Source organism: Zingiber officinale, chromosome 5B, assembly GCF_018446385.1.
Source record: "Zingiber officinale cultivar Zhangliang chromosome 5B, Zo_v1.1, whole genome shotgun sequence".
Classification (NCBI taxonomy): domain Eukaryota; kingdom Viridiplantae; phylum Streptophyta; class Magnoliopsida; order Zingiberales; family Zingiberaceae; genus Zingiber; species Zingiber officinale.
In genome coordinates, this window is record NC_055995.1 from 105,721,657 (window position 1) to 105,747,474 (window position 25,818).

A 25,818-nucleotide genomic window follows, 5' to 3' on the forward strand; every position below is an offset into this window, starting at 1 on the left:
TAATACTTTGGTCAAAGACTTACAAATAATAATCCTAATAAGAGACCATAGGGTATACGTCTCCTTATAAAAGGAGTGGTGAATCCTCTATGGCTATTCAATCATCTTCAGACACTTTGACTTATACCTAATCATCCTAGGGCCACACTTTCAAGGATATGCTTGCTTAAGATGTCAAAGTATAGGTCTCCATGACCAAAATGACTTGAATACCTTAAATTGAAGGAAACTTGCTCTCGAACTGTAATAAGATCTTCATAGGCATGTGTAGAACTATATGAAGTCTCATGGCAGGTCATGTCCAATGAACTAGTTAACCTTAACCATCATCCATATGTTAAATCTCAACATTTTATTGTTTCTAACTAGTGAGGATTGACTGCTTGGATAAACCAATGAGCATAACATATATTAGTCTTAAAGAATTGATAATATCTAATTTCATTAATTTATCGACTAGAGAATATTTCAATACGTAAATAATTACACATGGAGTGATATATACTAATTGTGATCTAATCATAATTTATCTCATACTATGTATTGTATTGTGAACTTTATTAATTGAATTTAAGATCAATATCATATACATAGAGAATGTACACTCAATAGTAAATTTATTTGTCTAATAAATAATATAATATCTAAGGAGATTGTCTTAAAACACCTCTCAAATATAACAGATCAGACGCTTAGCATGAGATGTAAAGTACAAGTTGGTAAATGTTGACTGGACACTTGCCGTGAGATGGATGAAGTTTAAGTGGATTAGGAAAGATCGGACACTTAGCACATGGATGAAGTCTTGGTATGTTAAGGTCAACTAGATACTAGATAATGACAAAGTTCCAACAGCTCATGGTTGATCAAATATTGGACAATGAAAACTATCATTTGGTTAAGGGTGACTAGATATTGAGCAAAAAAGTCCTAATAAATTGAGGTCAATCAAATACTAGGCAAAACGAGACTTTATCATTAAAAAGGCTAAAAAGATATAGCAATTGATTGCAAAGAAGTAGCACTCGATTGCTAAACCCTGAATTCGGAGTTTGAGGTAGTGCACTGTAGCATCAAATAGAATATTGCGGAATCGATTTGCTAGTTCGACTACTCATTGACAATCTATTAGTGACTTCTAGCAATCAATTTCTAAGGTAAAAAAGAGTCATTTTGCAAGTTTAAACAGTTGGATTCGATGACAATCAATTGGTGAAGGTAAGCAATTGATTTTTAGATAGAAATCAGCATGAATGCAACTTTATAAAAGAGAATTTCAAAGTCATTTGAAGTCGTCTATTCTTGAGGGTTTGGAGACGAAGTGCTATTACATTTTCTTCCATTAAGAAGTAATCCAAAGCGAAAACAAAACATTCAAAGGGAAGATTCATTGTTGGTGAATGAAGATTCATTGTTGTACGTGTTGTATTTACATTGCTCTTATTTCTATCTTTGTTTTTGTTTATGTGTTGCTTTGTATATAGGATATACTGCACTTCCAAAAAATATTTGATAAGAAGAACGTTAATGGTGATAGTCTACTAGGATGACTAGCTTTTAGATGTAATCATCTTGCAAAACAATGAATCAAGTAAAATGATTTATCTGTGTGATTTTTCTTTTATTCTATATTATTTTTTTTTTATGTACTAACGAAATTATATACTATAATTATTCACCCCTTCTAATTCGGACGAGTTTAACACCGATCAAATAACCTTTTAATTTTTTTTTTAGCAATTGGATAAAAATCCAGCGGTTAATAAAGGACGCGTGTATTATCAGTAAAATGCTTTTAATTTTTTTTTAAAAAAAGGATAATCGTAAATGTTGGTGGGATAGGCATAGCTGCTTACAAACGGAACGGATAACTGAGGAGCAGGTAGCGCGCATGACACATGACAGGACGCAGGATTCATACGGCGAGCTGTACACAGCGGTGACGTTGCGCACGGCTGGCCTGACGTGGCCTGCCTTCGACCGCTACGAGAACACGCCAACGCGCCGCGCGTCAGGTCTGTTCGTGCGCTGTAATCTCGCTCTCCCAGCCACGCCTGCGCGCGCAGTATCTGACACGAGCTGTCACGCACGTGCACCTGACAAGGACTTGCCATGCTGCCTCGCTTTCGAGGGCCCCTCCGCCCCACCACGCGACAAAAACCACAATCCTGGCACATGGCCGCCCTTCTCCTCTTTTATTTATATAATCCCCAACTTCCTCCACTGCATCATCGCCGCCTACGTCGACGAGGCTATTATATTCATGGACACTGCCGGGCCACGGATGCGTCTTCGGCCTGCGGCCGCGCTGGGCCGAGGTCGCCGAGGAGGGAAAGGTGGGAAAGGGCGACACGGACACGGCATAGAGAGGAGGAGGGTGAGGGAGCTCAGGCGGCTGGTGCCGGGCGGGCGCCGTTTGCCGGAGGACCTGCTGTTTGTGCGCACGGCGGATTACATCTTCCGCTTGAGGCTGCGAGTGGCGGTGTTGACAGCGCTCTACCAGGTGTACATGCCATGATTTAGTATATATATATATATATATATATATATATAAAAAGACGAATATATAAAAAGACGAATACGTTCGCAAGCGCCTCGCCATCTCAACCCAGGGCCAAATGTATTGGCGTATGTATATATTTACTGGATGCTGTTCACTACTGTCAAATTGTACTGCAAGCAATTATCGACTATTTTCTTGCAATATTGTCCATACAGTTTCATATATTTTGGATAATCTAAATTCTGTCTAAACTATACGATCAAATTAAATAACTTTGTTGTAAACTATACGATCATTTTTATCATGATTGATCGAATCAAATCATCAAATCAAATAAAATTGATATTAGATTTACCCCCGACCAACTTAACGAGAGATCTTTAACGTTAAATTTACTTGCTAATTTATTGAAACGTTGTCAAATTTATCTTACGTGTCAAATTTATCTCAAGAATGGTCACTTTATTCATCAATATTATAAAAGATTTAATTCAAATTCTACTAAGGATGACATCCAGATTTTGAAACAATTCATCACATTACATCAAATTATGAGATTCTTAAAAGTCTCCTCCTATCATGGTCCTGACATTGTACAAGTAGGCAACAGTTCAGCTTCAAACAATCAACTACTTTACAAGTTTATCCAAAAGCTCTCTCATTTATGTCTACTCGTGGTAAACTCCCAGACTTTTCATATACAAAATGATATATTGACACTGAAACAGCATATCATGTCACATCAGATTATAATTTTCTTACAAACGTAATATTGTATTATGGCTCAGATACGATTTAAGTAAGTGATGATTTAGGTTTATAAATTGCTAATCTTGGAAATACATATATTCATTTATCTAATCATACTTTTCATATGCGCAACATCTTTCTATTCTAGCTACTACCAAAAATTTAGTTTCCACACATTAATTTTATTTTGACTACAATGTAGTATTTGAATTTCATCACAATCATTATCTTATAAAAGATATAAGAGCAAATACTATTTTATTTCATGGTGGCATAAAAAATGGTCTTTACTATCTACAAAGTTCTTCCATCAAAATTTTTATTGATGAGCACATAAATAAATCAGCTTGACATGCTTGACTTGGTTATCCTTCTCTTCGCATTATTTAGGTGATCATTAATAAGTATAGTTTACCTATTTCTTTCACCACATCTCCATTTCATTGATATATGGCATGCATGGAAGATAAAAGTCATAAGTTGTCTTTTTATTCTTCCCATCATATTTCTAGTTTTCCATTTGAAATAATTCATTATGATGTTTAGGACCCTGCACCTATCTTTTCTAACTAAGATTTCTTATATTATGTTTCCTTCGTCGATCATTTTAGTAAATATACTTGGCTCTATCCTATGAGAAGAAAATTTAATTTATTTGACATATTCTATTATTTTTAAAAATAAGTTGAATGATATTTTAATTGTAAAATAATCTCTCTTCATTCTGATTGGGGAGGCGAGTATCAAGCTCTCCATCATCATCTTATCTCTTGTGGAATTATTCATCGAATCTCTTGTCCTTACACTCCGGAGCAAAATGGCTCTGTTGAGAAGAAACATAAACATATAGTTGAAATTACTTTGGCACTTCTCCATCATGCATCAGTTCCACATAAATTTTGGGATGAAGGTGTTAGCACTACCGTATATCTTATAAATCGACTTCCTACTCCATTGCTCAATCATAAATGTCCTTTTGAAACTTTATAATCAAACTCCTGATTACATTTTCTTTTAAATTTTTGATTGCGCATGTTATCCATGATTACGCCCCTACTTTAAACACAAACTTGACTTTCATTCACTATAATGTGTTTTCCTTGATTATAATAATTTGCAACATAGCTATCGTTGCTTATATCTACCAATAGGATGAATTTATATTTCATAACATGTTACTTTTGATGAGTCTCTATTCCCCTTTTCAGTAGCTTCTTCGATCTCTCCTCCAAATACAGGTGGCACCTTCTTGATGTCACCTAACATTGTTGAAATTTATGACATCCTAGATCCTGCTCCGAAGCTCTTTGATAACTCTCCTATACCATCAAAATCACCTCAAGTTACTTCTCCAATCTCAGAAGTCTCATCAGTCGAAGATAATATGCTCTCTAGTTCTGGATCTTCAGATAACACAAGTCCATCATCTAAATCACCATGTCAATCTACTTCCTCATCGCCAACAACAAGTGAATCAGATGATAATGCTCCTCGTCGCATGCTTCCATTAAGTGACATCTATGCACGTTATCCACCAATAACAACTGGACATCCCCTTCCACGAGCTGTAGTGGTCTCTTCAAAATCTATTAAAAATAACTTATTTTACACAAGCAAATAAGGATCCAAATTGGCAGAGTGTAATAGCTACATAATTTGATGTACTTCTTCGTAATGGAACATGGAGCCTAGTTCCTCTCACTCCCTCCATGAATGTTGTGGGCTCTAAATGGATATTCCGTCTTAAGCATCGAGCCGATGGCTCACTTGAATGACACACAGCTCGACTTGTAACCAAAGAATTTAGTAAATAACCAGGTATTGACTTCAATGACACTTTTAGCCCAGATATTAAAATTACATATGTCATACTTTTATTATTGGTAGATGTTAGTTCTAATTGGCATGTACGACAATTAGACATTTTAAATATATTTCTTCATAGTCATCTTGAGGAAACTATATTTATGTAGAAACCACTGGGTTCGTTCATCCATAATTTTCATCTCATGTTTGTCATCTCAAAAAATCCTTATATGGTCTTCGATGAGCTTCTCATGCATGGTTTCATCAGTTATCTAATTGGTTACAAGATCAAGGATTTTCTGGATCAAAGACGGACTCGTCTCTATTCCATAAATATAATGATGGATCTATGATATTTTTTCTTATTTATGTGGATGACATCATAATAACCGGTAATGATCACAAGGGTATCATAACTTTATTAAGTCTTCTCAATCAAGAATTTTCTACTCGATTGGGTAATGCTCATTTTTTTCTTGGTATTGAACTCATTCCACATGAGGAATACTATCCTCTCTCTTAGAGAAAATACATTATTAGGCTTCTCCAAAGAGCCAAAATGGATAGAGCACGTCCAGTTTCTGTTGGATTATGAAAGCGCTAGAGGGGGTGAATAGCGATCGAAAAATTATCGTATCGAATGAGAGTAAGCACAGCAGAAGAATAAAAGAAAAACACTGCTAACACAAACCAATTTACTTGGTTCGGAGCCTTAGTCGACTCCTACTCCAAGGCTCGCACTCGTCGAGTGCTTTTGTTGGGCAATCACTAATAGTTCACAAAATCAGATTACAATATTGAGGACAATTCCTATATAAGAAAGAAAATACCAACAATAATGAAAGAAAGAAAACATTAGCAAGTTGTCGAAGAAGTAGCGTCGCAGGAGAACAGCGCAGTAGAGCAATTGTTTGAAGACATTGTTGTTGTTCTGTTCCAGGGATCACCCTCCTTATATAGGAAGCTCCGGGCATCCGGATCCCTTCCGGGAGCCTGGACCGTGATGTCATTGAACCAATCAGCGTACTCCAAGCTGTCGAGGATAGAATTTGCCTTCCGAGTGCCCGGACCGATTCCGGACGCCCGGATCCCTTCCGGGCACCCGGACCACCTTTCTCCAGAAAATCATTCTCCTGTAAGAAAGAGTTAGTCCGAGGTAAAATAACAGCTAAACTACCCTGCAAAATAGAAGTTAGCACAGTTATAGAATAGTAATTAGATTCCATCTCACCGAGATCGAAATCTAGTCAAGATCTCAACCTAGATTTCTGAAATGGTTCTAAGTTGGATCGGTGCCTAAGTTCCCAAACCGGGAGTGCGGCCTCACCAAGTCACTCCCCTCCAGTGACTTACCTTAATTTACCTGCCAGACGTCTGGTCAGCCCGTCTAGACTTCGTGCCAGCTATCAGGTCAGCTCATCGACCTAGCTGGACTTTGTGCCAAACATTTGGTCAGTCCGTCTACCAGTCTGGACTTATTGCCAGCTATCCGGTCGACCCGTCGATCTAGCTGGCCTTCATGCCAACTATTCGGTCGGCCTGTCGACCTAGCTAGCCTGAGAAACTTCCTGGCCTGCCATAATCTCTCAACCTCGCTTCCGCAGAATCTCGTTGGGCATCATAGAGGAGTCAAGGGTGAAAGCGCGAAACATGACGATTTTTGCAAGCAAAGAGAAGATACCTCAGTTAGTGAAGACCTGAAATGGGAGACATTGGATCTTACCAAAAGGAGAGCTCAAGGCATCGGGATGGGGCTGAGCCTGAAAGTGTGCAACACACTCTCTCGCAGTAGAGAGGAAAGCCGAAGTTGTACTCCCTCCAGTTTCTCAGAAGTCATGAGGCAGTCTAGTCGATGCTGATGGTCCCTCAGCTCGAAGGGAGTTGGAAGAGTGTGACGTCATTCAACTGTTAGGATGTATACTAAAAGCCTAGCTTTTTGTAAACATTTATTTTGAAATAAGAATCACATTGGTCAAATATCTATATTTATGTTAAATGTAGTTATTCATTTAATTTATATTGTAGATAACATGGTGTGTGGTGCCACACAGAAAATCATGTTATCAGTTCCTTATAAATTATAAATAGTAGCTCACAACTAAGATGGAATCGGGCAAACCATTGGAATGATTGTAGTGTAATTTGGTATTAGTTTATCTTAACTATAAAATTACACTAGTACACTATGTGTGTATTGAGCAGGACCATTTGAGGTAGTTTCTTTTTATACTAACTATATAAAAGAACAAAACCTCTATTATTATGAATGTGCATATTCTTAATCCTGATATAATAACAAGCACATATACTTAGTATGTATTTCTTTAATTTATCAATGGGTGAGATTTAGTTTGTTAAATCAATATGCCCTATAAGTTAGAAAATAATATTATTTATATGGTGTGTTGTTGATTATAGAAGGAAACTGTGTCCTAGTAAAATAGGTTGATGATGTCCCCTTAAGGAGCTCATAATGATTGTCATGTAAACTCTGCGGGTGGACCTAGTCCAGCATGACAATAAAGTTGAATGATACTACTCTTTGAGCTGGATATTAATTAAGTGAGTTGTTTGTAACTCATTTAATTAATGGATATTCGATATCTTAAACACAGGGAGATTAATGCACTCATGATAAGAAGGAGCCCATAATGTAATTTGAGATTGGTATGGTAGTTCAATAATAACTCTTTAGTTGTATGAGTTATTATTGATGAACTTGAGTTGGGTATTCAGGGCAAACACAGGAAGCTTAAGCTCATCGGGAGACCAAAACCAATTTCTCCTCTCGATCCCTGTTGGAGCCTCTATAAAGCCTTGTATTCACAATGTCCACTTCTTACCCAAGTAATGGGTCGGACACATCCTTGCTTGGAGCAAGGGGTCCGACCAAGCATTGTTTGGAGTCCAAGAGGTGGCCGGCGCAAGTATATCTTGGTGTCCAAGATGTGGCCGGCCACTAGTGGAAGAGAATGAAGTTTTGTTTTAAAACAAAATTTTGTTAAAATCTTTCCTTATTTGTAGTTATCTACAATGGTTAAAAGAGAGATTTTATTCTTGTTAAAATATTTCCTTTTTTGTAGTTATCTACAATGGTTAAAAGAAAATTTTTAATTTTGTTTAAACTTTCCTTTTTAGCATCCACTAAAGGAATAAAAGAAAGATTTTATTTTTGTTAAAATCTTTCCTTTTATAGTCATCCTCATGTTTTTAAAAGAGAGTTTTAAATTTTTTAAATCTTTCCTTTTATAGCTATCTACAAAGGATTAAAGAGAGATTTTAATTTTGTTAAAATCTTTCCTTATTTGTAGTTATCTATAATGTTTAAAAGAGAAATTTTAATTTTTGATAAAACTTTCCTTTTTTTGTAACCATGATTTAAAAAGAGAAGTTTTAATTAATCTTTCATTTTTTGTAGTTGTCTACATGTTTTAAAAGAGGGAGGTTAATTTTAAAACTTTCCTTTTGTTGCCATGTACAATAGGAAATATAAAAGAGAGATTTTAATTGTTGTTAAAATTTCCTTTTTTAAAGAGAGCTCACAAATAAGGAAGTTTTAATTATGTTTAAAACTTTCCTTTTTTGCCATGACCAAGGATTATAAAAGAGAAGGAGAGGGTGCCTCATGAGATAGACAACCTAAGCCTAGCCTCCTCTCTTCTCTTCCTTGTGGTTGGCCCTCTCCCTTCCTCTTCTCACTTTGTTTCTCTTAGGCCAGCGACACCATCTTCTTCTCTTCCCTTTTTTCTTTCTAAGGTCGGCACCTATCTCATCTTGGTGGCCGAAACTTGAAAAGAAAAGAAGAGATTCTTGGTGGCCAGTTGTTTAGAGGGGAAGAAGAAGAAGAAGGAAATTTCCTATTTTGGCATCTCTTGGTGGCTCGAGTTTCTTGGAGGCAAAGAAGTGGTTCGGGTGGATTCCATCTTGGTAGATCATTGCCCACACAACGTCCAAGAGGAGGAGAGGAATACAACAGAAGATCAAGAGGTCTTTAGCTACAAAGAAAGGTATAACTAATTAATGATTTCTACTTCAAATTGATTAGTTAGTTTTCTTTGCATGGATTCTGAAACACCAACACAAGAGGCTAGCGATTTTATTTTTCGATTTCGTGCTATCGATTTTGTATTTCGATTTTGCATTTCGATCTCGTGTTTCTATTGTGGTCTCTGTAGTTAAACCTAGGGTTACTGTAAGAAGTTAAATATCCAATTTCTTTGAAAGGCTTTATTTAGGAAGTGGTGGATGATCTCATAACCAAGAAGGCCTAGTGTCACGCCATGTTTAACCTGGAAGCCAATCTTTGAAATAGATATTTAATCAACTTCTGTAATATGGTTTAACTTAAGAAGATCACATCGGTTAAACTTGGAGTAAAAATGTTAAGTATTGTTTCCAATCCAAGTTTAACTTCTGAAGAGCAACTTGGATTATTAATGTTAAGCATCGTTTGCAATCCAAGTTTAACTTCAGTAGAGCACATGGGTAGCTTGTTTAAGTTCTGTGCTTGTACAAATTTTTGTAAGGGGTAGTTCATTGCACTTTGCCAAGATGCTGCATTTTTATCTTGGAGTGCTTCATTATATGTCCGAGGATCAAGTTCATGTTCACCAGGGATCATGTCCGAAGACTCTGCCAAAAATATAAATCTATCAGGTTGTCTAACAACTCTCCCACTACGACGAGGCACTTCTTGTAATCGTGCATCATTTGTGACACGTGTTGTAGTTCCTTGTGGTATCTCATCTTGTACCATTGGTACTAAAATAGACGTGTCTTCTCTTATTTTCTCAAGAACAATTTTACTCATGGGCTTATGGTTTATTACATAGTCCTCTTCTAAAAATCTGGCATTGGTGCTAACAATGATCTTCTGATCTTTAGGATTATAAAATAAACCTCCTTTTGTTCCTTTAGGATAACCCATGAACAAGCAAACTTATGTACGTGATTCCAACTTATCAGTGTCTCCCTTCAGCACATGTGCTGGACTACCCCAAATCCGAATATGTTTCAGACTAGGCTTACTCTCATTCCACAATTCTGTAGGAGTAGAGGGTACTAACTTAGAAGGTACCAAGTTCAGAATGTGCACTGTCATTTCCAGGGCATATCCCCAAAATGAACTTGGTAATTCTGAATAACTCATCATTGATCTAACCATTTCCATAAGAGTCATATTCTTTCATTCTGCCATACCATTCTGTTGGGGTGTACCAGGTGCAGACAACTGAGATTGAATCCTGGCCTCTGATAAATAATTCCTAAACTTTCCCAAGAGGTACTCGTCACCACGATCAGACCATAGTGTCTTGATACTTTTACTATAACGTTTCTCCATATCAGCCTTGTACTCTTTGAACTTATCAAAGCACTCAGACTTGCGGCGCATCAAGTAAATGTACCCGTATCTCGAATAGTCGTCTATAAAAGAGACAAAATATTCAAAACCACCTCTTGCCTGGATAGTCATAGGTCCATACAAATGAGAATGAACCAATTCCAACACATCTTTGACTCTATACCCCTTGGCCTTAAAAGGTCTCTTGGTCATTTTTCCTTCCAAGCAAAATTCGCAGGTTGGAAAGTTTTCCACCACCAATGAACCCAGAAGTCCATCAGCTATTATCCTTTGAATCCTACTTAAGTTAATATGACCAAGCCTTAGATGTCAAAGATATGTTTGGTTCATTTCCGAATGATGCTTTCTCTTATTAGAATTAGAAGATGTGTTATTAATTTCCATCTATTGCATCGTTTAAGTTATTAGATTTAGAGTATACAAATTGTCAACTAATGTACCAGAACAGATAACTACTTTATTTTTCTTGACAACTACTTTGTCATCAAAAGAAACAGAATATCCATCCTCAAATAGTTTAGAAACTGAAATCAAATTCTTTCTAAAACTTGGTACATAAAGGCAATTTCTCAAAATCAATATTTTATTCATATCAAAGAATAAATAAACATCTCCCACTGCAACAGCTGCCACTTTCGTAGCATTGCCCATGTAAATGGTGATTTTCCCTTCATGTAGCCATTGGGTTTCCTTGAACCCCTGCAATGAATTGCAAACATGATCAGTGGCTCCCGTATCTACATACTAGGTACCGGTAGATAACACCACTAAACATGTTTCAACAACTAATGAATAAGATACACCTTTATTATTTCCATTTTTGAGAGGACAGTCCACCTTAGTGTCCAAGTTTTGTTTCCAATCATTATAATTGGGACTAGTAAGTCTATTCTCTAATATAACAGCAGGAGGTTTGAAGGTCATTTGAAATCTTAAGAATCATAAAATATTTGGTCAATACTTTAGAATTTAAAATAATATTGATTCCTCAAACAATATCATTTAAATTCACCAATACCTCAAACACCGTGAATTTTGTATGCCACGATAGTGTGGACGTATACAAATTTGAACATTTATAAGAGGGAGTTTTACCTATTAATTTTATTATCTTGTCAACCTAACTTTATGACAAATAAAATTAATAGTTGGTTTTTCTTCGGTCACACAAATAATAGCAGTGACTCCGATGGGGAGGATACTATTAAATGCGCCTAAGTGTATACCATTACTTGATACTAAGTCCATTAAATAGGATTGTGCCCCTTCAGATGGAGAAGATCAACGCTCCTAAAATAATTTTCTATAATCATCAATTAATGAAGTTTGATCTAGTGATCCGCAAACAAACTCATCCGATGTGGAGGAAGGCACTCAGAGCCAATATGCAAGTTTGAATGCATCACTTACAAACCAGTAATAGAGACCATGGAATTTAAATAAAATTCCTCTCCCACTTAGTATTTAGAGACGAGGAATTTTAACATACACACAAGCACACAAACGCAAGCACACACAGCATAAAAGCCAATAAATAAGAAAAATAATTTTTCAACTATTATGGCCTCATCCAATGTTGTCCTCCGTATGCTACCAACCCTAGCCGCCGCCAAAAGGTTTACATCATTGCGTCCATCATGCTTCCTTTTCTGCTGTGCCTCCGGTGCTCAATTATGACCACGTCTCGCAAGGATACGATCCGCGACAAAAATAAAATTTTACATTTATCGATCCTATATTCCACGAAGGAATGTACATGTAATCTAGATCGAACAGAATGTAAAATCCTAATAACTAATACAGCTCCTGCCGTATTTAATAATTACAATCATGCACACATATAAAATGCCCTCGACATGTTCGAGGATCCAATCACACGCAATCACAATAGGCCATAATAGTTGGCGCCTGCAACCACAGAGTTAATCTATTTTCACATCCTACTATTATCCTGCCTAAACTTATGTATGAAAAGTACATAATTTACTGAAAACCAAACACACAGAGGCATAAACCTAGCTCTGATACCAATTGTTGGTTGCTACACCTGGATTCCATTATGTTTCCCCTGTACAAAAATTTGTACAAGCACAGAACTTAACCTAGCTACCCATGTGCTCTACTGAAGTTAAACTTGGATTGCAAACGATGCTTAACATTATTAATCCAAGTTGCTCTTCAGAAGTTAAACTTGGATTGGAAATGATACTTAACATTTTTACTCCAAGTTTAACCGATGTGATCTTCCTAAGTTAAACCATATTACAGAAGTTGATTAAATATCTATTTCAAAGATTGACTTCCAGGTTAAACATGGCGAGGCACTAGGCCTTCTTGGTTATGGGATCATCCACCACTTCCTAAACAAAGCCTTTCAAAGAAATTAGATATTTAACTTCTTACAGTAACCCTAGGTTTAACTATAGAGACCATAACTGAAACACAAGATCGAAATGCAAAATTGAAATACAAAATTAATAACATGAAATCAAAACATAAAATCGCTAGCCTCTTGTGTTGGTGTTTTAGAATCCATGCAAAGAAAACTAACTAATTAATTCAAAGCGGAAACCATTAATTAGTTATACCTTTCTTTGTAGCTAAAAACCTCTTGATCTTCTGTTGTATTCCTCTCCTCCTCTTGGACGTTGTGTGGGCAACGATCTACCAAGATGGAATCCACCCGAACCACTTCTTTGCCTCCAAGAAACTCGAGCCACCAAGAGATGCCAAAATAGGAAATTTCCTTCTTCTTCTTCTTCTCCTCTAAACAACCGGCCACCAAGGATCTCTTCTTTTCTTTTCAAGTTTCGGCCACCAAGATGAGATAGGTGCCGACCTTAGAAAGAAGAAAGGGAAGAGAAGAAGATGGTGTCGCCGGCCTAAGAGAAGAAACAAAGTGAGAAGAGGAAGGGAGAGGGCCGACCACAAGGAAGAGAAGAGAGGAGGCTAGGCTTAGGTTGTCTATCTCATGAGGCACCCTCTCCTTCTCTTTTATAATCCTTGGTCATGGCAAAAAAGGAAAGTTTTAAACATAATTAAAACTTCCTTATTTGTGACCTCTCTTTAAAAAAGGAAATTTTAACAACAATTAAAATCTCTCTCTTTTATATTTCCTATTATACATGGCAACAAAAGGAAAGTTTTAAAATTAATCTCTCTATTTTAAAACATGTAGATAACTACAAAAAATGAAAGATTAATTAAAACTTCTCTTTTTAAAATCATGGTTACAAAAAAAGGAAAGTTTTATCAAAAATTAAAATCTCTCTTTTAAACATTATAGATAACTACAAATAAGGAAAGATTTTAACAAAATTAAAATCTCTCTTTAATCCTTTGTAGATAGCTATAAAAGGAAAGATTTTAAAAATTTAAAACTCTATTTTAAAAACATGAGGATGACTATAAAAGGAAAGATTTTAACAAAAATAAAATCTTCCTTTTATTCCTTTAGTGGATGCTAAAAAGGATAGTTTAAACAAAATTAAAATCTTTCTTTAACCATTGTAGATAACTAGAAAAAAGGAAAGATTTTAACAAGAATAAAATCTCTCTTTTAACCATTGTAGATAACTACAAATAAGGAAAGATTTTAACAAAAAAAAATTTAAAACAAAACTTCCTTCTCTTCCACTAGTGGCCTGCCACATCTTGGACACCAAGATATGCTTGGGCTGGCCACCTCTTGGACTCCAAAGAATGCTTGGTCGGCCCCCCTTGCTCCAAGCAAGGATGTTTCCGGCCCATTACTTGGGTAAGAAGTGGACTTTGTGAATACAAGGCTTTATAGAGGCTACAACAGGGACCAAGAGGAGAAATTGGTTTTGGTCTCTCGATGAGCTTGAGCTTCCTGTGTTCGCCCCGAACACCCAACTCAAGTTTATCAATAATAACTCATATCACTAAAGAGTTATTATTGAACTACCACACCAATCCCAAATTACATTATGAGCTCCTTCTTATCATGAGTGCATTAATCTCCCTATGTTTAAGATATCGAATGTCCATTAATTAAATGAGTTACTGACAACTCACTTAATTAATATCCATCTCCAAGAGTAGTACCACTCAACTTCATTGTCATGCCGGACTAGGTCCACCTGCAGGGTTTACATGACAATCCTTATGAACTCCTCAAGGGGGCATCATCAACATAGATTACTAGGACACAGTTTCCTTCTATAATCAACAACACACCATATAAATAATATTATTTTCTAACTTATCGGACATATTGATTTAACGAACTAAATCTCACCCATTGATAAATTAAATTAATACATACTAAGTATATGTGCTTGTTATTATATCGCGATTAAGAGTATGCACATCCATAATAACAAAGGTTTTGTTCTTTTATGTAGTCAGTATAAAAAGAAACTACCTCAAATGGTCCTGCTCAATACACACATAGTGTACTAGTGTAATTTTATAGTTAAGATAAACTATTACCAAATTACACTACAACCATTCCAATGGTTTGTCTCGTTCCATCTTAGTTGTGATCTACTATTTATAATTTATAAGGAACTGATAACATGATCTTCTGTGTGGCACCACACACCATGTTATCTACAATATAAATTAAATGGATAACTACATTTAACATAAATATGGATATTTGACCAATGTGATTCTTAAAAATAAATATTTACAAAAAGCTAGGCTTTTAGTATACATCCTAACATCAACAGGTCAAGACACAGACTCAGGCAACTGAACGTAGAAGAATCAAGACTTCCAACCCTTATTGGAAGAAGGCATTCCCTTGAAGAACTTGTACCCGGTCCGGGATTGCACCATGAAGACACCCAGTTCCGAGCATTTGAGGGAATAAAAATGGTTGAAAAGTTGTGGAGTCAAAGTGATTTGATACATGCGACAAAGAATCATCACTCCACACATAGCGCGGAAGGCATTGGGGGCAAATTGAGATAGGGGAATCCCAAAATACCGGTCAAAGAAGAAAAGAAGGTAGGGATAGGAAAGCGAAGACCGCTGAGAAGCTAATCTTTGAAGAAAGTCATGCCTCCGAAAGTTGCAAGCTAGACTGAATAGATCTAAGGTCACTCCTATCCAAATTGGAACAGAAATACGCGTACAGAGTACTACCATCTCACCAGCCATTGTAAGGTTGAAAAAGGAGGGAGCATAAGATGAAGGAGGAGAAGTACTTATAGAAGAGATGCACGAAGAGGAAGGTGAGCAAGCAAAAGCAAGTAGAGAAGGAAGGGTCGAAGGAAGATGAGGCGCTAATAAGCAATGGCAGACGGCTTTTAGGATTTTTAAATCAAAACCCTTAGGGAACATCGGGATACGAGCCGGACAATTTAAATGGCAAAGCACAAATCAGTAGTCAGATCTAGAGGAGAAGCACCATAGGGTCGTGTGTAAAAAGCGTGAGTCAGACATCATAGGAAAGTTTGTGGGGCACGTGTCTGCTCCCTATGAAGTGACATTTTTGATGGAAGTGATAGAGAAATCATGGAGGTGATATGTAAACAGGAGCACCCTACCTCATGAAGACCATGCCTCGAGGACCTAAAATTCCAAGCGGCTGCCTCAGGAAATGAAGCAAGGGGCGGCGGGAAGCGTTGATCAAAATTTGGCACCTCCACCCATCCTTAAAATCATAGTAAGATTCAAATTTGACTAAAGCCTTATGTAATGCACTCTATGATCACAGGAGAATTAGGCTAAGTCTACGAGCATAACTCTTTCAAGCCACAAATGCTGCCCTTCCTAACCAATTCTCGGTCGGTCCGCTAGATTCATTCACAGTAGAACTGCCCAACGACCTCCCGGTCGGGACTCCAGACTCTCACCCCAATGCTAGTTATAAGTGAGCATGCTCTCATGACCAACGACCTCTCGGTCGGGATTCCAAACTCTCTCCCTAGCGCGAGTTATAAGTGAGCATTCTCTTACAACCAACGGCCTCTCGGTCAGGATTCTAGACTCTCACCCTAGCATGAGTTATAAGTGAGTATGCTCTCACGACCAACGACCTCTCAGTCGGGATTCCAGACTCTCGCCCCAGCGCGAGTTATAAGTGAGCATGCTCTCATGACCAACGACCTCTCGATCGGGATTCCAGACTCTCGCCCCAGCGTGAGTTATAAGTGAGCATGCTCTCACGCCTCTAGACTCTCGTCCCAGTGTGAGTTATAAGTGAGCATGCTCTCATGACCCAACGACCTCCCGGTCGGGATTCCAGACTCTCGCCCCAGTGCGAGTTATAAGTGAGCATGCTCTTACACCTCCAGACTCTCGCTCCAATGCGAGTTATAAGTGAGCATGCTCTCACGACCCAACGACCTCCCGGTCGGAATTCCAAACTCTCTTCCCAGTGCGAGTTATAAGTGAGCATGCTCTCATGACCCAACGACCTCCTGGTTGATATTTCAGACTTTCGCCCCAGCGTAAGTTATAAGCAAGCATACTCTCACACTTAATGGGTTAGCTTTCTACACTCTTGCTCCCGAGCGGGTTATCAGCAAGCAGAGCCTTCACTAACCCCCCCCCCCCCCCCCCTTCAGGGTCTGCATAAAGTAAGAATGTGTCAGGAAGGAAAGGAAAAAAATAAACATGAATAAAGACTGAAACTCAACCAGATTTGCATTTATTTGATAAAATACAGAAGACACTCCTCAAAAGCTCTTTTTTTGCATTTAAGACATCTAAGCGATCAGAGTTCTCTTCCAGTATCAGCAACCAGTCGGCACTTTGAGCAAAAGTGTTCTGCTTGACCTACCTGCTCCAGATGGATTCGAGCCTGTGTCAGCTCAGCCTTAGTCAACTGAATAATGCGACGTTGCTGAGTAATGACTTCATCTTTGATCCGGTTCTCTTCTTGAAGAAGGGATATGGAAGACGCGTGTTTCTCTTTCAAATAGATCAGGAATTGGGCTTAGCTTTCCAAGTCTGAATATGCTTTCTGTTTCAGCGCCACCTCAGCCAAGGCCTGAGATTTAGCGGCTAACCAAAGTTCCTCGATTTTTTGGTGAAGAGAAGATTGAAGATTTCTATCTTGCGTCACCTCAACTAAGGTCGTACCCCTTTGGGCAAGCAGTTTAGTCATCTGATCCAATTGTTGACGGAGACACTGCAATACTTCATTCGACTCGGAATTCAAATCTATGATTAAGGGACGTCAGTAGAAAGAAAGTACGACTCTAGGGATGGTGATCAGCCTCCTTTTAAAGAAGAGAGGAAAGAGAAAGTAACTTATGCAGGAGTTAAAGTGACCCTTCCTCCTAGGTTGATTGGGTAACTAAATAGATTACATAACCGAGGATATGGGAAAAGGAGCATCATTTAGAGTCATAATGGCGAAGTAAATGAAACCAGGTCTGGTCTAGTCAGTGGGACCTGAGCCTCCTTCGAATAGACTTGGAGGGAAGGTTTGTGATACGGTGCATAATGGTAGGGTCCGATAAGGTCAGATAGTCAGAAGTTAAGGGGACGTGATAGTCAAAAGTCAAGGGGACATGTCAGTCAGAAGTCAAGGGGACGTGGCAGTCAACAGTCAAGAGAACGTTGCAGTCAACAGTTAGAAAAATAAAAAGTGCGACCGCCCGACGTCATCAACCGCGTGATTCCCGGTCGGATGCTTACAGCTTAGGATCACAGATCTGAGATATAGGGTGTGACCAGGGGTAATGTCTGACCTGACCTGACCTGACTAGTCGAGGTTTCTCAGCTCGGATTACATATTTAGACTTGGTACTCTCGGTAGGCCAACTCCCGGTCGACTCTTGGGCAATCCAAAAGGGAAGATGAGGCTCTCACCACAGTTTGTCCCTCTCATCAAGACTCAAGGCAGATGTTATACCTGACGGATCATCCCGAGTTTCCCCTAGTCAAACTCGAGCGAGATAGAAGGCGCTAGACGACAACAAGGTCAGGGAATTATAACTGCCTGTCAGAGAATAACTGTTGTATGTCAGGGAATATTCCAATGGTCTACGGTCATCTGCAAATGAAACCTTCTTCCAGTCCATGGGAGGGTGCCACGCGTCCTCCATCACCCGACAGGTCCTGACACCCGACATTCTCTGATATCGGTCAGTCTCTAGAGGTACGCACGGTCATATAAAAGGGGAGGTCCTCTCCCTTGAGTAGGTACGTTCTCTCGCACATTCGCACTTGTCTTCTACAGTTCGTTTTCCTTTTTACACTGTTCTTTCAAGAAAAAAGTATCTGATTTGAACGTCGGAGGACTTGTACCGGGGACTTTTTCTCTGATGTCTATTCTCTAACGTTCCGTGTGCTTATCTGGGTGTGCACAGAGCTTAAAGTACCGAAGTACCGCTGGCTCAGTGACCGCCGTTCGTCAGCGCCACGTGAGGATCCGTTCTCTTGGGCATGTACAATAAGGGTGTCCTAGTCGTCTCTTTGTCGACACCAGTAACAACTCATCCAGTTTTCATCTGACTCAAATTCTGGACAGAATCATAACCCATTCTAATGCCAATGGTAGCGTCAAATGGAAAGGCTAGAGGGGGAGATGAATGGCCTTAAACAAAAACCTTAGATACAACAACAAAAACATAGATCAAGGAGAAAACAATAAAAAACAACACAAATAAAAAACAATACAGAAAGGAGTAGAGTAATGCTAACTTAACGGGAAGTTCCCGCGGTTCGACAGCCTCTGAGCTCCTACTCCATGATGTATGACTATTAAAAACAATATATAATTTCCTACTTCATATGATCTTGTACATCAATCTTTTCCCTTGCCCACAATTTTTATTTATATTAAAAGTAATATATCATTATATAAATATTAATTGGAACAATTAATATAATTTATTATTAATATATACGATTAAATTATATAAATTTTATCTTATAATTATAATTGGAACAATTATTAATATTGAAACTTTATTATATTTATAATTATTAATATTATTAAGATTATCATGAAAGAGATGCTGTTGACTTAGGAATCAATCTTAATCTGTGAATGGCTGTAAGTTCCATTGATTTTCTAGGAATGATTGTAAGCTTGCTTCTAGTTGGGATTTGCAGTTGGTTTTACTATTATCTTCTCTTTCTTTAAAAAAAAAATCATTGTGGTGCATTTATATTTTGCACACACTATTTTTTCTTCTCTTTCTTTTCTTTCAGAAAACACATTCATCAAAGTTATTTTATTAGTAATTTCCTATTATGTGAAGTTACTGAATCTTAAGTTTCTAATTTCATGACTCAAAAGTTTTCTATTATAGGAGCTTATGTTATGGCTTTTGTACCTAATTCAATCTTCATTCATATGAGGACGTGGTATTTTGTCTGACTTCTTTTTCCTATACACTTGTTTAAGTTTTAAGTATGTTAGTCACTATTCCAAAGGTTAGTAGTCGTCCATGATTTACCTCCTCCGTATTGATCCTGGGACGAATTGATGGGAACGCTGGGGGCGAGCGTATTCACCTTTTACCATAATTATTTAAGTTTTAAATATTTTAATCTTTTTGTTAAATGAGGTAAAAAAGTCATCTTCGTCTTCTACTTTTCATCTCTACATTTGTCGATTAGCTCTATGTATATATGGGCGGTTTTCTGACGTTTGACAATTGAGATCAATCTGATTATGACCCTCACAAGATCAACCAAATGTTGAAGAATCTATGTGGTGGACAAATAATGATCTATCAGAATCAGTTCTCTTTTATTTTCCCCTAGATAATATTCCATACATGTAGATAATGTAAATAATTGTGTAAGCTATCATCAACTAGGCCTTCAACCACTATATTGGATTATTTATTTTAAGAAAAAAAAAGTAAGCACTTTGTGTGTTCAGGTATTGGAGCATCATTAAGCTCCAATTTAGATGGAGGTAATACAATATAAAAATGCTCTAATGTTCTAATTTGGAATTTAAGGAACACAGAATTACAAAAATGAAGATCAAGTAAAATCGAGTTATAATCTCACAAAACAACTAGAAAAGGGATATATATATATATATATCACTTACAGCTAGCTGAATAGATACATACATATATAATTATAACACAACAACTAAAAAGCCATGGAGAACTCAAACTCGATCACACCACATAAAACATCACATAAACCCAAGAAAACTATAATCAATATTGCAGAAATGGAATCGATAATTAATGTAAAGGAGCTGAAGCTGAAGCATGTGACATGATCGGACCAATAGGCTTGATTCCCCTTTTATAGAGAGCTTGGGCAGTGGCTGCCACCATCATGATCATGCACCCCGCTCTCTTCTTCTTCTTACGGCTGCTGCAGCTGCTTTAGCCTTTACATGGCTTTCACTCTTAGCGTCGTATCTTTAAATGATGCTGTTAGAGAGATAGAAGGGAGCTAGCGTAGGACAGGGCCGGAATACAAAATATATAACTTATATTTTGGTAGTGTATGGGGCCAAAACTAAGAATATATGTGTAATTTATTGCATTGATCAAAATTGGAGATATTGGTTACTGTCTTTTGCATAGCTCAGACCACTATCAACGGTATCTCCTGTCAATGTTTCTAAAGTACGAACCATTGAGTCCATTGGGATGATGAGGAGCTTCGTCCCGTTGTCACGGTGGAAGTCAATAGATGTCAAAGTCAAGACGATCAACAGATGGACGGTCTTAGTTGGTCGGGTTAGATATATTCCGACCGGGAGATAAGCACCGACCCACACCGTCTCCGACACAGAATAATCAAACCGACGCTTAAAGGACGCGTAGAAGCCGAGCCAAGCGGCTCTCTCGCTCGGCCAGACGACGGATGACACGGACCGAGGACTTTCAGCCGAGTGGCTCTCCCGCTCGGTGCGACAATGGGCTTCCGGCTGAGCGGCCATCCCGCTCGGCCCAGCAATGAACAATACTTGGACAACGGACTTTCAGCCAAGCGGCTATCCCGCTCGATGTGACAGCAGACGCAAGGGTATCAGAGTTCTGGCCGAGCAGCAATTTCGCTCAGCCAAGCAATAGACACGGCAGGATATCTTTGGACATCCTTTTGGGAGCTAGCACCACTGACAGGCGGCATGGTCAGATAGAAGATTGTATGGTGAAAGCTTCCACTGTCACTTCATAGATATGCTCGGACCGTTAAGGTACTGTGTCAGGGACACTTTACTGACATGTCTCTTCAGGAAAAGCTTGGGGCAACGTGCTCGCTTTAAGAAGCGTGCGCACACGCTACAAGACCCCTATATAAAGGGGGTCCAGGCATCGGCGGAGGTATGTTTTTACACGCTTGCTACTGTTACGCTACAGTTCTCTTTACTTCTTCTTACTCCGCAGGAGATTGACTTGAGCGTCGGAGGGCCATCGTCAGGGAACCCTTCCTTGACTCAGCACTGATGTTGCTTATGTTACAGGTAGGAGCGAAGTTCACCGGAGGTCAGCCAGAGCCCCACGTCTCCAACATCCATCTCTTCGACTTTCGGACAGGATCATATTTGGCGCCCTCTGTGGGAACGTCACCTGAATCCGAGCCTAGAGGATGGAAGACGCTGGATGACTTACCACCGTGACGCTCACTCAAGAGGAGCTGAAGATGCTCGTGCAAGCACGGGGCAGCAAAAATGATGGAGCAGCAACAACAGCAAGCGCTAGTCGATTGGCCAGCACCGCAACCTGCAACCTCGGCGACCGATAGGCGAGCGGGGCAAGAAGACCAAGAGAAGCAACTCTCCGTATGGGGGCAGAACCAAAGGCCAACCAGCACCCAAGGGGAAGCGTCGCTCACGCCGATCCCCTTCCATCGGGCTCTGTTCCAAACCCCCTCGGAGATAGCCCAAGCGCATCAGGAGCAAGGATCATCTTCCGACGAGATGCCCGTTCGCGATGCATGGAAGGGTAAAGCACCCCGAAGCGCCGCGTCCCTTGAACGGATTAATAGGCAGTTCTCATAGAAGATCTTACAAGACCCTCTGCCTCGACACTACACCCCATTGGCGATCGGGACATACAACTGGGCGACCGACCCAGATGATCATCTGGATCGATTCGACAATGCACCAGTACACGGACGGAGTAAACTGCAGAGTCTTTCTCACAACTCTCCCTGGATCGGCGCAGCGCTGGTTCAGAAGACTACCGGACGACTCCATACGAAGCTTCAGAGACTTCCGAGCCGCCTTCCAGCACCACTTCGCTAGTAGCAGACGCTACCAGAACACGAGCGTCAGCCTTTTCGCCCTGAAACAAGGGCCCAAGGAAGCTCTCCGAGCGTACATCCAGCACTTCAATCAAGTGGTCATGGCCATCCCCTCGGTCTCATCCGAGACCATGATGAATGCCTTCACCAAGGGGCTCGCCGAAGGGGACTTCTTTTGGTCACTCATCAGGAAGCCGCCTCGGGACTTCGACCACGTGTTGAAGAAGGCCAACGAATACATCAACGTGGAGGAGGCCCAAGCGGCCAGAAGAAAGGAGGCGTCGACCGAACGCCGATCGGCTAGCAGTCATCTGCCGCCAAAGGGGCTAAGAGCTGAAGGAGAACGACTGCACCAAGAGACCAGGGCGCACGTCGTACAGCATGTGGCGTCCGGTCGGCCCAAGGCGTCCAAGGGCAAAGTATGGACACCGATGTTTTGTTCATTCCACCAGTCGGCGTCGCACAAAACACGGGATTGCCGAGGACTGACGCTAATCGTTAGCCGATCGACCCCCAGGGGATATCGCCGTCGCTCCCCATCTCTTGATTGACGGGACCGCCACCGCTTAACCAAGCGACGAGAAGAGAGAAGGGAGCCCAAGCGCCATCACCATCAGCGAAGGGAGGAAACCGATCCCTCTAGGATCCCGGCTGAGCGAAATAGGCCGACTGCCTGGGAAGAGGAAAACAGGAATAACGCTTCCCGAGGAGAGATAGGCATGATCGCTGGAGGCCAACCGACAGTGACTCCAACCAAGCCAGAAAGTCGTACACTCGGCGGTTGGAGATCCATGCCGTAGGGTGTAGCAAGGAGAATGCCAAAGGGCCTCAGATCAGCTTCAGCCCTAGCGATCTGGAAGGGGTCGAAATCCCTCATGATGATGCATTCATCATCCGAGTAGTGATCGCTAACTACACCATTCACTGAACCTTCGTCGACACGGGGAGTTCGGTGAACATCATTTTCAAGAAGGCGTTTGATCAACTGTAGATCGATCGCAGCGAACTGCTGCCCATGGCAACCCCGCTCTACGGGTTCATCGACAATGAAGTCTTGCCGATCGGCCAGGCAAGATTAGCTATCTCGCTGGGAGAGGAACCATTGAGGAGGACCCAGACCACCAACTTCATAGTTGTGGACGCACCATCGGCCTACAACGTTATTTTGGGTTGACCGGCTCTCAACGAATTCCGGGCGGCAGTATCCACTTACTGCCAGAAGATAAAGTTCCCGGTGGACGACCAATTGGCCGATCGGCGCTGCTATGTGGAAATGGTCAAGACCAAGGCCAAGGCCGCTCGAAAGACTCCACAGTTAGAGGTAAATGCTATTACCGAAAAGCCTCCCACCTTTGTATATGAAGTAAAGGAAGAGGTGCAGATCCACCACTGCCAGTCGGAAGCCACGACCTTCGTGGCTGCCGACCTGGAGGAGAAGAAGAATGTAGACCTGATCGCCTGCCTCAAAGAGAATCATGATGTGTTCGCTTGGTCGACACAGGAGCTACCTGGCATCTCCCCAAGCATGGCCTAGCATGAGCTTCATATCCGTTTAGACGCTCGGCCAGTCAAACAAAGAAAAAGGAATTTCAACGCAAAATAGAACGTGATCGCCCGGGCGAAAGTAGAAAAGATATTGGAGACTGGCCACAACAGGGAAGTCCAATTCCTGAGCTGGCTAGCCAATGTGGTACTAGTCTCCAAGTCGGGCAACAAATGGTGAGTCTGCATCGACTTCCGCGATCTGAACAAGGCATGCCCGAAGGACTTCTATCTACTGCCCAGGATAGATCAAATGGTGGACTTGATCCCAGGCTGCGAGCTGATCTGCATGCTCAACGCGTATCAAGGATACCATCAGGTGTTGATCGCCCACGAGGATCAAGAGAAGGTCATCTTCATCATGACCGACGGGACTTACTGCTACAACGTCATGCCGTTTGTACTGAAGAACGTCGGAGCCACCTACCAGAGGCTAATAAATAAAGTGTTCCGGCGGTAGATCGGCCGTAATATTGAGATATATGTCAATTACATACTCATCAAATCCCTCCGAGCTGCTAACCTATGTGTAGATATCGACGAGCTCTCTAGTGTGCTATGCGCCCTACGCACAACTTCGAAAGAGTCGACCAGCGTAACCCCATTTCAGTTGGTATACGGTGGTGAAGCAGTCGTCCCCGTAAAGGTCGGGGTAGAATCCGATTAGGTGCAGCACTACGACGAAGGGAACATCGAATGGAGTTTGACCGAGCTCGACTTGGTGGACGAAGCAAGGGCAAAAGTCGTCATTCGGATAATGGCCTATCGGCAGCGCATGAAGTAGAATTACAATCGACGAGTGATCCTGAGGTCCTTCCAGGTCGGCAACTTTGTTTGGAAGAAAGTGAAGTCGGTCGGCGACGTTGCCAAGCTCGAGGCACCATGGGCGGGACCGTTCAAGGTCATGCGGAAGCTCCGTTCGGGCGCCTACTATTTGGAGGACGAGGAAGGGAGCCAGCTCGAAAGGCCCTGTAGCGCGAACCATCTTCAACCCTACAGGGCTAGATGAGAGGTGCGCGAGTAAATCCTCTATTTTGTAGTTGTTGTGTGTTTATCGAACGTAGGGCAGAGTTTGAATAAAAAAGCAAAAGTCTCTTTAAGTGCATCTCCCTCAATGGTCGAGCGGCGACCTTAAACCCTCGTCTCCACCAACAGTCGAGTGGCGACCTTAAACCCTCGTCTCCACCAACGGTCGAGCGGTGACCTTAAACCCGGGTGTACGAACTTATACAAACCGTTGAGCGATGATGTTATACACGGGTCTACAACAAACCATCGAGCGACGACGTTAAACGCGGGTCTACAACAAATCGTCAAGCGGTGACATTAAACGCATGTCTCCATCAACGATCGAGCGGCGACCTTAAACCCGAGTCTTCATCAAATCGTTAAGCGACGACATTAAACTCTCGTCTTCATCAGCGGTCGAGTGGCGATCTTAAATCCAAGTCTTGGTCAAATCGTCGAGCGGCGACGTTAAACCCTCGTCTCCATCAACGATCGAGCGGTGACCTTAAACCCAAGTCTTCATCAAACAGTCAAGCGGCGACATTAAACGCGTGTCTCCACCAAGCATCGAGCGGCGACGTTAAACACGTGTCTCCACCAACCGTCAAGAGGCGACATTAAACGCGTGTCTCCACCAACTGTCGAGCGGCAACGTCAAACTCGCGTCTCCAGTAATCATCGAGCGGCGACG